Source organism: Epinephelus lanceolatus, chromosome 21 (genome assembly GCF_041903045.1).
Source record: "Epinephelus lanceolatus isolate andai-2023 chromosome 21, ASM4190304v1, whole genome shotgun sequence".
In the NCBI taxonomy this organism is placed as follows: domain Eukaryota; kingdom Metazoa; phylum Chordata; class Actinopteri; order Perciformes; family Serranidae; genus Epinephelus; species Epinephelus lanceolatus.
The window spans coordinates 27,543,069-27,557,003 of NC_135754.1; the positions used below are offsets into that span (position 1 = coordinate 27,543,069).

Consider the following 13,935-nt stretch of genomic DNA (forward strand, 5'->3'; position numbering starts at 1 on the left):
CCATCAGCATGAAATATATATAATAATATCTGCGTCCATGATTTAGGGCTAACTAACTTACTAGCTTACTCCATCTTTCGTCAAGCGCAGCTGGTTGCTAGGTAACAGGAATACCAATAGGTCAGGCCAAGAACAACTGGTGATGCAACCAGGAAGTCCTCTGCAGACCAGACCGTCCCATTTCAGCTACCGTTCGGTTTGGCTGATGCGGTCTTCAAAGGGCGTGGCCGACGTCGACTGCGAAGGCTGCGTCCTTTAAAGGCTGCAGCCCCTGAATTGAGACGCAGCTTGCGTGCGGGCCCTGAGCTCGAAGAATGAACTGTTAACCTGAATATCTTCGTCAGCTCAAGTTCCTGTTTACTCTGGGGATAATTAAAGATCATTACCAAACATTTAACATTGTAGCGTTGGCGGTGAAAGGGAACAAATCTGTCCATGCACTATTAAATTCTATATTTTCTTCTGAGACTTTTACTTTTATGGATTTGATCCATTGCTAGCCTAGCCAAGGAGGCTCAAGACAAGCCACCACTATTCGGGTTTGGCTAAGTTTAGAAGACAAGGCGCCAGGCCATAGACGTATGAGGCAGTTGACGAAATGTTCAAACTTTCTTTTCTTTTTTTTCAATTCAGTGCATAGGCTACATATTTTTACAATTGGAGAATGCAGGTTTCTTTATTCCTACAACAATGATAAATAATAATAATAATAATAATAATAATAATAATAATGTTAACTCCTGGCCTTCACACACATAATACTGTAACATATGGGCTGAGGAGAAGAAGGAGAAGGAGGAGAAGGAGAAGAAGAAGAAGAAGAAGAAAAAGAAGAAGAGGGAGGAGGAGGAGGGGGAGAAGAAGAAGGAGGAGGAGATGGGGAGAAGGAGAAGAAGAAGAAGGAGATGGAGGAGAAGGAGAAGAAGAAGAAGAGGGAGGAGAAGGAGGAGAAGAAGAAGGAGGAGGAGATGGGGAGAAGGAGAAGAAGGAGATGGAGGAGAAGAAGAAGAGGGAGGAGGAGGAGAAGGAGAAGAAGAAGGAGGAGGAGAAGAAGAGGAAGAAGAAGAAGGTGGAGATTGGGAGAAGGAGGGGAAGAAGAAGGGGAAGGAGAAAAGGAGGAGAAGGAGAAGAACTATATTACTTGAAGAGTAAAGTAAAAACACTTTTGACACCCTTGTGACCTTACAATGCATGACAACGCATAATTTCATGCAACCTATTTTTAATGAAGAAAAAGGTGCTCCTGTCAGCTGTTATCAGTCTCCCTCCATCCTTAAAGGCGTGTTGCTCAGCAGCACCACCTGTCGGTCAATAGCGGAACTACCACTCCGTTGTGAATCCAGCTTTTTGTCACTAGAGGGCGGTGCGACTGCATCAGACAGAGCCCTGAGCCTCTGCTGCTGGGAACATGTCTTCATTACTGTGGAGGTGCATTTGTGTTCATTTTCAAACATTTTGACAGGTGCACCTCTAGTCCCTTAAACACCATGTGCATCTTCACATCTGTGTTTCTGAAGACCCAAACCATCAATCTTTTTTTTTTTTTTTAGCCATGATTCATTTCACACGTTACATGCTATGTCTGTGTTTTTGTGTGTGTGTGTGTGTGTGCTTTGTGTGAATGTGTTTGTGTGCAGATCTGACACTCTAAGCCCTCTAAAGCTGGGAATGAACAAGCAGAAGATTGCAGTAATGATGTGACCCAGATGTCTCGGGTGCAGATTCTCCAGGCTGAAAATGAGAGTGCAGATCAGGGCCTCGTACCTCCCGTCACCCCCCTGCCCCCCCATCTGGCAGGCGCGGGACACAATCACAGAGCATTTAGCAGCAGGGAATATGTGTGTGTGTATGTATGCATGTGTGCATATCATTTGAGGGAATGTTGTGGCGTGTGTGTGTGTGTGTGTGTGTGTGTGTGTGTGTGTGTGTAAGCTCATCCAGATCCATGTAAACACGAGGGATCAGATTTTGGAGTGTGTGCCACTTGTTCTTGGTGTTCCAGATTAGACGAAACAGTTTTTTAATTTACTCTCCTCAGCTGCCCACATAAGACGCTAAAGCCTAGCATCGCCCCACCAGCCCGTCCCACAACTCCTCCTCCTCCTCCCCTTCCTCCTCCCCTTCCTCACCCATCTATCCCCTGAGGTGACCAGGTGGCTGAACAATCACACACACCACCCTGACAGTAGGCTCAGCGGGCCACTTTATTCAATGAGAACCACGGCAGTTGGAGTGGCGCAAGCGTCTGTATGGGTGTGTGTGTGTGTGTGTGTGTGTGTGTGTGTAAGTGTGTGTGAGGGATTGAGGGGAAAGGGGACAAAAGACTGAGAGTTTAATATTTGGGATAAGCTGTGATTGAACATCCTTATCAGAGCAGAATGATCAAATTCTGCTGGTGATAATCCCCCATCTTGGAAAATTAAATACCACTCTGTTGCTCACTCACACTCTCTGTCTGTCTGTAACATGCTCACACACACTCACACACACACACGCAGTATTTAAACGGGGTCTTAATCTGACCTGTGTCTCATAACCCTGCTTGGTTCCTTGGGGAACTGCTCTGATATCTGATGAGTTTTTCATTAATAAGACACAAGTCTAATCCTGAGGGAGAAGCACAAAATGACAACGGATAAGCCCTGCTTTCCCCTCACACACATACACACTCACACTCACACACACATCATAACTCTGATCCACTGATACACTATCTAACTAAACATCTTTATACACACACTTATACTCATGTTCATGCTTTAATCTCCCTTTCCCAGTTTTATTCACTCCAGCCTACATTTTATTTTTGCACATCTTTGTTATTTGAATGAATGAAATATCATCTTTATTTATCCTCTGGAAGTACAAGAATTGGTCCCGGCCTCTCAGAAATCTACCAATGTGTGTAATCTTTTTGCTGGTTTTTAAATAAGTCCAACAGTGCACATAAAAGGGTTCATTCGTCTCGAAAAGCACCTGCCTGACTATCTTATGGTTAAAGTGTTTATGCCTGTTCTGAAAGGCCTTGTGTGCAGGTCATAGCCTCCTCCCGCTGCATCACACTGCCTGATATCTCTCAGAGAACTCTTTTGCACGTGGCTGTAGTCTCAACAATATGAATTGTACAAAGGCATTCATGGTGTTGCACTCGGCTGTACACATGGATGGATTGCTGAACATGCCTACAAGGCAAAGAAAGGCCCCAGGGCCCAAAGTGTCAGGGCCCTTCCTGGCGTCCAACAGCAAAATGTCATCTGAATAAAGAGGCACCAACCTGGAGGAGACTCAAAATGACCACAAAGAGACAAAAAACAACTGAAAAGAGATGCCAAACACATGCAAAGAGACGAAGAGACTTTCAAAGACTACAAAAGGGGGAAAAAACAACTAAAAAGGAGAATAAAATGGCTGCAAAGCGATGTAAACCACTATAAAGAGATGCAAAGGGACTTCAAAGAGGCTCAAAATGGCCACTAAGAGACACGAAAACAACTGTAACAAGATACAAAATGACTACAAAGAGACTCAAATCAACTACAAAGAGACACATAATGACTACAGAGAGACACAAAAAAATACATAGAAACTCAATATGACTACAATGAGACATAAAACTACAAAGAGACACATAATGACTAAAAAGAGACACAAAACAACTACAAAGAAATTCAAAATGATTACAAAGAGACTCAACTACAAAGAGACTTAAAATAATTGCAAAGAAACACAAAACAACTACAATTAGAATCAAAATGACTACAAAGACACAAACAATTAAAACGAGACTCAAAATTACTGCAAAGAGATGCAAAGCACCTTTAAAAATACTTGAAACGACCACTAAGAGGCAAAAACAACTAAAAAGATACAAATTGAGACATAAACAACTACAAAAAGACTCAAATTGCCTACAAAAAGACATAAAACAACAAAGAGCAAACTCAAATTAACTACAAAGACACACATAATGACTACAGACAGACACAAAACAACTACAAAGACACACAAAATAACTACAATGAAACTCAAAATGACTACAAAGAAATGCAAAGCAACTTCAGAGACACTTAAAACGACCACAACGAGACACAAACCAACTACAGAGACGCAAATTGACTACAAAGAGACATAAAACAACTATAAAGAGACACAAAACCACTACAATGAAACTCAAAATGACTGCAAAGGGACACAAAACAACTACAGAGAGACTCAAGATGACTACAAAGACACATAAACAACTACAAAGACACTCAGATTAACTATGAAGAGACATAAACAACTGCAAAAAGACACAAAACAACTACAAAGAGAAATATAATGCTACAAAGAGACACAAAACAACTACAAAGAGAAATATAATGCTACAAAGAGACATACAATGACTACAAAGAGACATAACTACAAAGAGATACATAATGACTACAAAGAGACATAAATACAAAGAGACATATAATGACTACAAAGAGACATAACTACAAAGAGATACATAATGCTACAAACAGACACAAAACAACTACACAGACTCTATATGACTACAAAGAGACATATAATCACTACAAAGAGACATAACTACAAAGAGACACATAATGACTACAAAGAGACATAAACAACTACAAAGAGACTCAAGATAACGACAAAGAGACACAAAACAACTACAGAGACTCTATATGACTACAAAGAGACATAACTACAAAGAGACATATAATGACTACAAAGAGACATAACTACAAAGAGACACATAATGACTACAAAGAGACATAAATAACTACAAAGAGACTCAAGATAACGACAAAGAAACATAAACAACTACAAAGAGACATAAAACAACTACAATGAAACTCAAAATGGCTGCAAAGAGACACAAAGCAACTTAAAAGAGACTTAAAACAACCACTAAGAGACACAAAACCGCAGGAAGATGCGTAGCAACTACAAAGTGACGCAAGCAACAAAAAGAGGCCTACTGTCTTGCTCATCTGTTCGAGAGGTGGTGGGGCCTTCTGCATTCTTGGGGCCCAGGGGCCCATTGTCTCATAATCCACCCATGGCTGTACAATAACAATATTATTATGATTATTATTATTGAGGAAGAGAAAACGTGACTCAAACTGAACTATGTGTTGCAGGTACAGTCAGGGCTAGATTAACCTGCTGGGTGGCTGCAGGGCAAAAATGAGCTGCCCCTCCATACCTCCCATTTTCTTCTTAACATGTGCAGTTTTTCTTTGCTGAACCTGTTCACACTTCCCCCAGAGGGCAGCTCCTCATTGTGCCCATTGATGATCCAGTCCCAGGTTCAGTGTCAGTTTGAATTATTGCAGATGTGTGTAATAGCTGGATTGAGCTCCTCTTTTCCACCTAACCAGATTCTGTAGTGACACGTGTCGTACGATAACACAACAAGGTCAGCGTTCAAATGTTGCAGTTTGTCCCAGACGATGTAAGCTGACTAAAATGAAGAGGACATTTTTGTGCAGTGCAGTCGAGGCGCGTGATTTTGGCTGTGACTTTTTCAGGTCTTTCACGCAGAGAGCAGGTGCAAGAAGGTCAAAACTATTAGCTTGGCATTATTCTGTTTTCAGAGATGAATATTTTTAGGAACAGGTGTTAGCTCACAAAATTAACAAACACGAGTTTTATGGTTTGATTAAAAACACAGAGTATCATGAATTAAACTGAGGAGGTGATACAATCAATAACATGTATGAGGTATTTATTTAAACAAGGCCGCAGTTTACAGCGTTACGATGTTGCCAAAGCATGTTAAAGGTCCAGTGTGAAGAATTTAGGGGGATATGTTAGCAGAAATGGAACTGTAATATTATACGTATGTTTTCTTCAGTGTATAATCACCTGAAAATAAGAATGATGACGTTTTTTGTGTTGAGCTGTTTATACGGAGCGGGTCCTTGTCTACGGAGATCGTCATGTTGCACTGCCATGTTTCTACAGTAGCGCAGAATGGACAAACCAAACACTGACTCTAGATAGGGCCATTTATGCGCAGTCCATCGTAACAAGAAGCCCCTTTGTGACGAGCAGGATCGGAAAACATCATTATCGCGTAAACATGGCCTAAGTTATCAGAGAAATCACCTATTGTCCTTATTCGTGGACACCTTTGTGCCATCTAGTGGCAGTAAGAGCACAATACAGTTATCACAGTAAAAACAAGATGGCTGTTATCCCAGCCATCCCCTGCTGCTGTCCAAGTGGACAAGCCTGATCACATTTTATGGATGACACTTGTTTATTTACGGATTATAATGTTTGTAGTTTGATATGGCAACACACTGGACCAATATTAGCAACGGTAACAGCTAAGACACTTTATTATTACTTAATTATTGTTGACAGTATTTAGTTTTTTATACTGAAACCTACTAGTTATTTGTACTTTCTTAAAATGGCACAATTTCTAGTGAATTAAAGTGAAATGAAATAATTCTTCCTTCTGTTAGAAACTGGAACTACGAAGAAAAACTGGACAAACAATTCAACTGCAGGAGAAAGACATTTTCATTTGATTTGAAAAGCTGTAAGGTGGAAAAGGGTGTTATTATAGTTATCATAATTTTGTGCAATTGAGTTTCAATTCAATTCAAAGAGGCTTCATTGGCATTACCATATTGAAACAGTGTTACCAAAGCACATTATACAACGCGGTACCAACAGGGAGAAGTACAGTTTTTAAAATGCAAACAATGAAAAGTTTCATAAACATTACAGTGCAACAACAAAATTGTCTGATGCAAGCTGAAACATACCAACAAATATCAGCAACAATTTAAATTATTGTTGATTAAAACTAAAAGAAAAATGAATAAATAAATTCAGAATGGATGAAACCTAATACATTTTATTACTGAAAAAATCCACAGCAAGACATTGGAATTTTGAACTTTTCTTTCAAGACCTTCAACAATATGACACACAATATATAAAGACAAGACTCCTATTTGAAGCATCCCTGCTGTAGTTGAATCATGTTGCGCTTGTTTTTGACTCGAGAGCACCCGTGTGCAGTAATTTCCAAACATATAGCGGACGGGAACAACAGCGCATTTCAATCTCAGCTGTGCCACCTTTGATTTTATTCATATTTAGAGCCTTGTCCGCCGGGCTGTGGTGAATCCGCTCCCGTCGCGGCGCTGAATGGTTGTATTTCAACACTGACCCCGCCTATCCAGGCTAGCTTCGGCGTACGCCAAAATCAGTTACGAGTGTATTCCACAGTTCCAGTGCATTATAGAACTTCGGTAATAGACCAATCAGAACGTCGCTTTGGACAGGGGCAGAGCTAATTGACAGACGAAGCAGCCAATTAGCCGACGTTTCGCCTTGACGTTCGAACCAATCACAGAACATATGCCAAAAATAACACCTCCTCTTGTTCAGCACCCAAAGTCGAAGGATAGCTCTGGCCTTTCAATTGAAGAAAGTGCTAGATTTGTCAGTGTTGTATAATATAACCAATTCTCAGTGTCCATATTTGTTTTGGAACGATCGGAATAGTCTTCATTTTATGTGAGAGACAGAACTGGCGTCAAACATGCGTAAAAATCAACGCTGTCCAAGCAGGGAACCACCGAGAAAGGAATTATCGCCGCTCATCTGAGGCCAATCTCGATTATTTTTGTCAAATAAGGAAACATAACATAGCTAGCTAGCTAACGTTAGCTCCGTAGATAGCTAGGTTACCGACATATCTTCACACAAAAGCAGAATCCAGCAGATAATCAAGATTGGATCTACATTCGCAACAGCAGGAAAACGTAAGTAGCATGCTAGTATGTGCGCTAACGTCATTAGCTTGAGTTTGACAAGCTGGGGAATTGCGTTGGCACCAACGACAGCTAACTGTTAAGTTAACATTAGCAAGCCAGCTAACGTTAGCTCATATCAACATACTAGCAAGCCAGGCCTTTGCGTGGAGGGAGCAGTGTTAAAGAGGAATGGAGTTCAGCATGTGGTCAGTGGATTGGTATTTAACACAGAAACGCATTTCCAAAAACAGCCAGTCGGTTCATGCAACATGAAGTGTGTTGTGCAATAACGGCAGCGTTCAGACGGACCATTGTCAAAATAAAAACCTGACCCATCAACTGAAGTTTCAAAGTAACTTGGCCACCGCCAACGTTAGCAAACCGATTCTGAATGAAGCAAATTTAAGGTGATATTAATGTGAACAGTCAAAGGACACGTTAGCCTCCAGTGCTTAGTCTGGTCCCAGGCGAGCTAATCTAGCATGGTACAGGCTACACTAGCTATAACTAGCTAATGACAGCTTAGCGGACTTTGTCATATGGTGTCAATGGTTAGCTATGTTATGTTAGCTTGGCAGTGTAATGGTATTTCAAACGGTACAATATCATATTTAAACTAGCACACACCCACAAACTGCTATTGGTCCTATTAATCTAATAAGTTGCTATGAAGCGACATTAATGTCCAGAATCAACCCTCAGTGTGTATCAAACACAAATGCATGCAGTGCCAGGTGGATAGCTACTGTATGCCCTGTTGTGTGTGTAGTGACCTTAGAGGGCAATCACAACCGCAAGCCCCTGTTTTTATGTCTAGTATCTCTGTTGAAGCCCGTGAAATCAGTCAGTACACATGAAATGTAATCTAAGCAGATAGCATTTAATGTTAGCCACAAGCTGCCAAGGTGTTTGTAACCAGTCATGTTTTGCTGCAGCAACAGCACTGCTCCTCCCAACACTTCACCTATTCTTCACTGCCCAGCACTTACCTTGAACGTATAATAATAATAATAATAATAATAATAACAATAACAATAATACTAGTAATCCATATTATTTATAGGCACCTGTCAAAGCACTCAAGGACGCCTTACAAGGTACAGTTCAAAAGAGCAAGCAGCAAAGAATCCATACATCATAAAGTCAGACAGTTCACTAATATACAGTAATAGGTTAGTGAAATAACTAGTCAAAAGTCATAATTATGAAATAAGGTATGAAGTCATCATCATTGCAAGTTTCTATGTGCGTCATCATTAAATCAGACCAAATATGGCAGTTTGAAAAGGTGTGTTGTGAGTAGGCTCGCACCGATTATAATTTTTTTGGGCTGATACCGATTTCCGATTTGCAGAGTGTTTGGGTGGCCGATTCCGATTTCATTTTTTTCAAACCACTTTACAGCACACAAGATATTGCAATATTTTCTATCTTTGCTTTATTAGAACATTTTAACCAACATACAAGCAGCTTTTCAATAATTATCTCAAACAAACAAACAAAAACAGTGACACAGGTTAAGAAACATTTTCCTTTTTGCCCAAATACAACGTCAGGTACAGTATTAAAATAAATAAGTAAAAAAGGCATAGCTTACAGAAATAAAAACATTGATGAATAAAATAATAATTCTTGGTGTATAGCATTTGTGGGTAATTTCTTTAAAAGACAAAAAAGTAAAAATATCTCCTGTGGAAAATTCACACAGGTCTTCAGGAATCTTCGCCATCGCATCTTCGGAACGCGGATATGCGCCTCATCAGTTTTAAGTGGCACAGCACAGCAGTGAGAGCTCCGCAGTTCAGTTTAACACGGACAATTAACAATTTTCTCCTTCTCTCTTTTGATGTGGGTGCGTGAATGATTAAGGTGAGAAGCCGCCCATGTTTCATTTCCTCACATCGCCCAAGCTGTGAGTTGCACATGTGCGTGTGTGTGCGCTGCTGATGTTACACAATGTCAATCATGCGGCGCGCCGGGAAGTTGACCGGCGTTTTAAATCGGCACATTTTAGACTGACTGGCCGGTCGCAGGTCATGCCGATCACGTGAAAACCGTCCCGGTTCCAATCACTGCCGATAAATCAGTGCAAGTCTAGTTGTGAGTCAGTATCTCTAATAATATAAACATATATGCTTAACAATAAATAGCTTTATGTTTTTGTAACGTTCAGAAGGTATTGTTTAACTGAAAAATGGTCAAAATAACAATGAAATGAACTATGTTGAACTAGTTGTTTATTGTTTTGCTTGTTAACTAGTGAAGTTCACAGGGTTGTGCAGTTCCAAGTTTGTGATTCATGCCTCAGTTGACATAAACATATATAGCGCTTGACTCTGCTGCGCCATCAATCAGCTGATGGTATGCAAAGTCAGCTGCTGTATGTGTTTACGTCTTTGTAATGTTTTCTATTATGGCATATATTCCTGGCTTTATAAGGGAGGGGCAGGTCCATAGGCACAGGGCAGCAGGGGTTTGCCCTGGACATTAACGTGGGCTTGGTTGGTAGCTTTGCTTTAGATGTACAACAGTACAGGCCTATATGAACAAATGTGATTGACCATAACTCAGAGACTGTTCTGTGAGTCCTGATAATTAGGCTGTATATTAATAAAAGTGGCCATCAAATTTAGGCTTACATCGTTGTCTTGTTTTGAGAGCAGTCAGAGGTGAGATGCCGACTCCTGCTACTAACTAACCTGCTACTACTTGTTAGGGATATTTTACAAAACTGTGATGTGATCAGCTACGTAAGTCAATCTTTGCATCAACCCAGATCAGTAAATGTATTATCATCTCTAGTAATTCTTTTTAAAAAATTTTTAGATATTGCAATAGGAATTTCTGGAAGTTTTCATGCATTCCCAGTTTGACTCACTTCAAACAAGGGCTTCCCCTGTGCTTTCAAGAGCGCTCTCTCGGCATCTAATGTCACCTGATTCCATTCCATTCCAAAGAAAATGTTTGTCAAGATTTTATGTTGAAAGTGAAACTCTTGACTTTCCATGTGAAGACGTGTGTGTGAGCAGATCATCTTTTCGATCTCTTTTTACTACCTTTTACGTAATCTCAGATGATGAAGCCATTTAACTTTGCAGAACTCTGTCCTGTACACTAAGGCTTAAGATATATTCACATTTCATCATGAATTTTGTATTGCGCAAAGCTGAAATGCAGCCTGACGGCCATCCTGCTCACCTCCAGTATATCAGATTGCGATAAGGTGCACAGGTGACCAGTATATGACATCACTTGGTGTTGGGCTTGTGCCCTGCCAGCCAGATACGGGAGGAGTTCAATAGCTGATAATCTTATCTGAGTCAGCAGTCACACCGTAAAGACTGAGGAGCAGATGAAACACAGTGTCAGTGGGAGATTGAGACAGTCAGCAAGGTTATTTTAGAGTTTGACTGATCTTTAAGGCTTGAGTCTGTCATGATGGAACTTTAGGTGTCACAAGGCGCTTTAAAGAAAACTAAATGACTATAGGAACCTGCATTGGTTCTCCGTGATGGGAAAGAACAAGCCTGTTTGACAGTTTTCAGCGGAGTAAATCAGTTCAACTGCAGCTTTCTCATTTGCCTGTTGGTTAGTTAGGGTTAGGGTGGTCACATTTACCGTTGAGCCATGCAGATATGCTTTTTTGTACAGATTTCATTGATGAAATATTCTTGGAATATAAACTTGTGCATTGGAGCAACAGGGCTATATTTAATTTCAATGTTAGTGCACTGAACTGAAAGCTATACAATGCAGGATTTTCCCTAAAAAAAATATCTCATACAAAAGTAATCCCTCTCAATCATCACTCGTGACCCACTAAGAGAGATACATGCTCTTTAATCAAGTTATGTGACATTATTTACACATTGTGATGATTAACAGGCTTGGCTGGGTTTCTTGATAGTATCTCAGTACCTAGATAATATTTGTTTTGGTTTGTAAGTCACATGTGGAGGAAGGTGATCTTGGTTTAAAGAAGATTTTAGGAGGCTGCTGCCAGGACTGTAGCTGAGCTGTATTTCTTCTTTAATGGAGTGTCCTGATCATAGAAGTAGAATGATTATTGCAATGATCCTCTATTTTTAAATATAACTGCATCTGTTAATTCTCTGTTTCTTTAGTTGCCTTTAACTGCATGTTGGATGAAAGGTGATGTAACGTTACTGTAGCTGCCTCCGAAGAACGAGTGAGAGCTGCTGCTCAGTGGACAGCTGTCGGGCAGAGACTGCGAGGATAATCAGCGTGCAGATCAGCATATTTTCACACCTAACTAGTGAATTAAGGGTTTATTTCGACCAAACCAGAGCTGGTGATTGTTAGATTAGTGGACTAACTAACCAGATGATGGGCAAGACCAACTGAGATGGTTTTGGGGAGTTTTATTTGGTTTCTGTCGAGTTTGAATGACGTGTGTTTTACGATGAGTAAGGTTATGTCAGTTTTAGTTCAGTGAAAGAGAGAAGCTTGGACAGGTGTGCGGTTGTATTTTCCTGCTTTGTAAGGAAAATAGTTAGCCAACCAACAGAACATAACTGTGCAACAACTTTGACTATCAATTTCTGTGTTGTATGTTATTATATTAAAAAATTGGAAAGTCTTTGGGTTTTGAAATTTGGTCAGACAGAACATTTGAAGACATCAACTTGGAATTTCAGACCTCGTGATGGGCCTTTTACACCATGGCATAGAATTAATGAATAAATGATTAATCAAAATAATAATTTAGTTGCAGCCCTAAAAATCGCACTAACATCTGTCATCTGTCTTTAAAGGCAGATGTTACAATCGGAGTTCGTACCTGGCAAAAATGACTGCAGTAGTTGCGGGTAATTATTAGGAGTGTAACAATACATCGATCTGCATCGATGTCGATTCAGTGATATTATCGTCATCTTTAAGACACACCTTCATTTTGAAAATTCATGTCTGTGTAACCATTTCTGTCCAAGCCTACCTCCTTCCCAAACATTTAAGAGTACTAACAGCCTAGCACCAGGCAACCAATGGCAAGAGCCAAGATAAGGACAGTGAGGATATTTACCGGTATCGTCTCAAATCAATTGTAGGCCCCTGAATTAAATAGAAGAAAAATTGTATAAAGGCGGACTTTGCGATATCAGACAATATTGTGTTGTTGTCCAAAGAATCAATAGAATATCAGATCATAGTGAACGCTTCTCCAGCAAAGTGTAGATCTACTGTAACAACTCCACCTCGTCGTCTGTCCAGACAAAGTTATCTGTGTGTGCTTTCGCCATTGTGTCTTCTTTGTTTTGGTTTGTAATCACCGCGTTGTAGTGGAAGGTGCTTCAGCGCAGGTGCGTGGCATCATGCCGTGGTGTGCCTTTGCAAATTTACACTGCCACCCATTGGCCTGGCGTCCATTCTACAGCGTTTCCAGTAGATGTTGTGGCTCCGTGTGAAGGGGGATCGTTTCAATAACATCGTCATATAAATGCGGAAGTTTTTTAAAACGCAAAGGACAGACTTTTTCCGTTTTTATAGAAACCGTTGTCGTCTAAATAGGGCATATAATACGGTGCTTGTTAAGATTGCTTAGCAACCTCAGACGCAACCTGCTGCTGCGCTCTTGAAAGCTGACTCAAAAAAGGCACAAAAGTAGCACCCAGCGTCCAACCTTGCGTTTTCCAGGCGTTAAAAGACATAGCATGTTACCCCCTAAAAAAAGAAGTAACCACAGGAACATTTTCACTGGCCTCCATGCTGCTTTCTACTGTTTACTAACCCTTTTTTCTGGCGCCTTCATGATGTTGAAAGTGACACATCAGAAATAAAAACCAGCATACTCATCAGCTGGCAATGGGAAAGGAGTAAATTGCGTGTTTTAGTGTGTTTTTTTGGGTTTAAAAATTGGCATAAATGCGCTAATTTTGGTGGAGAAAAGGTTTTGGTTGTAAGTGTTGGTTCTTGGTCTCCACATTGTGCACTTTGATGCTTTAAGGATCGCAGAGATTCATAAATGTCAACCTGCCTTTGAAACACAATTGCGCCTCTCAAGTGTCACTTTATAACACAAGCTTTATGTTTTACAGCGTTTTCTAATATTTCATGGTCATGAAGTAAAAAACGTATTGAAAAAATGAATGTTGGCAAGTGGTGGGGGTGATTTGCCCCATTTGACTTGTATGATCTAGGACTTGTA

The 13,935-nt window shown here is 40.3% G+C and overlaps 1 protein-coding gene across 2 annotated transcripts in view; it reads left to right on the forward strand.

Annotated features, from left to right (window-relative positions):
- Window positions 1-7,385: 7,385 nt before the first annotated feature.
- The window catches only part of ppm1bb (protein phosphatase, Mg2+/Mn2+ dependent, 1Bb), a 34,677-nt gene continuing 28,127 nt past the window's right edge, over window positions 7,386-13,935 (forward strand). For both annotated transcript variants that reach the window (XM_033611201.2, XM_033611200.2), the window contains exon 1: window positions 7,386-7,778. The gene's annotated coding sequence lies outside the window, so the exon portion shown is untranslated. The remainder of the gene's footprint in view (window positions 7,779-13,935) is intronic.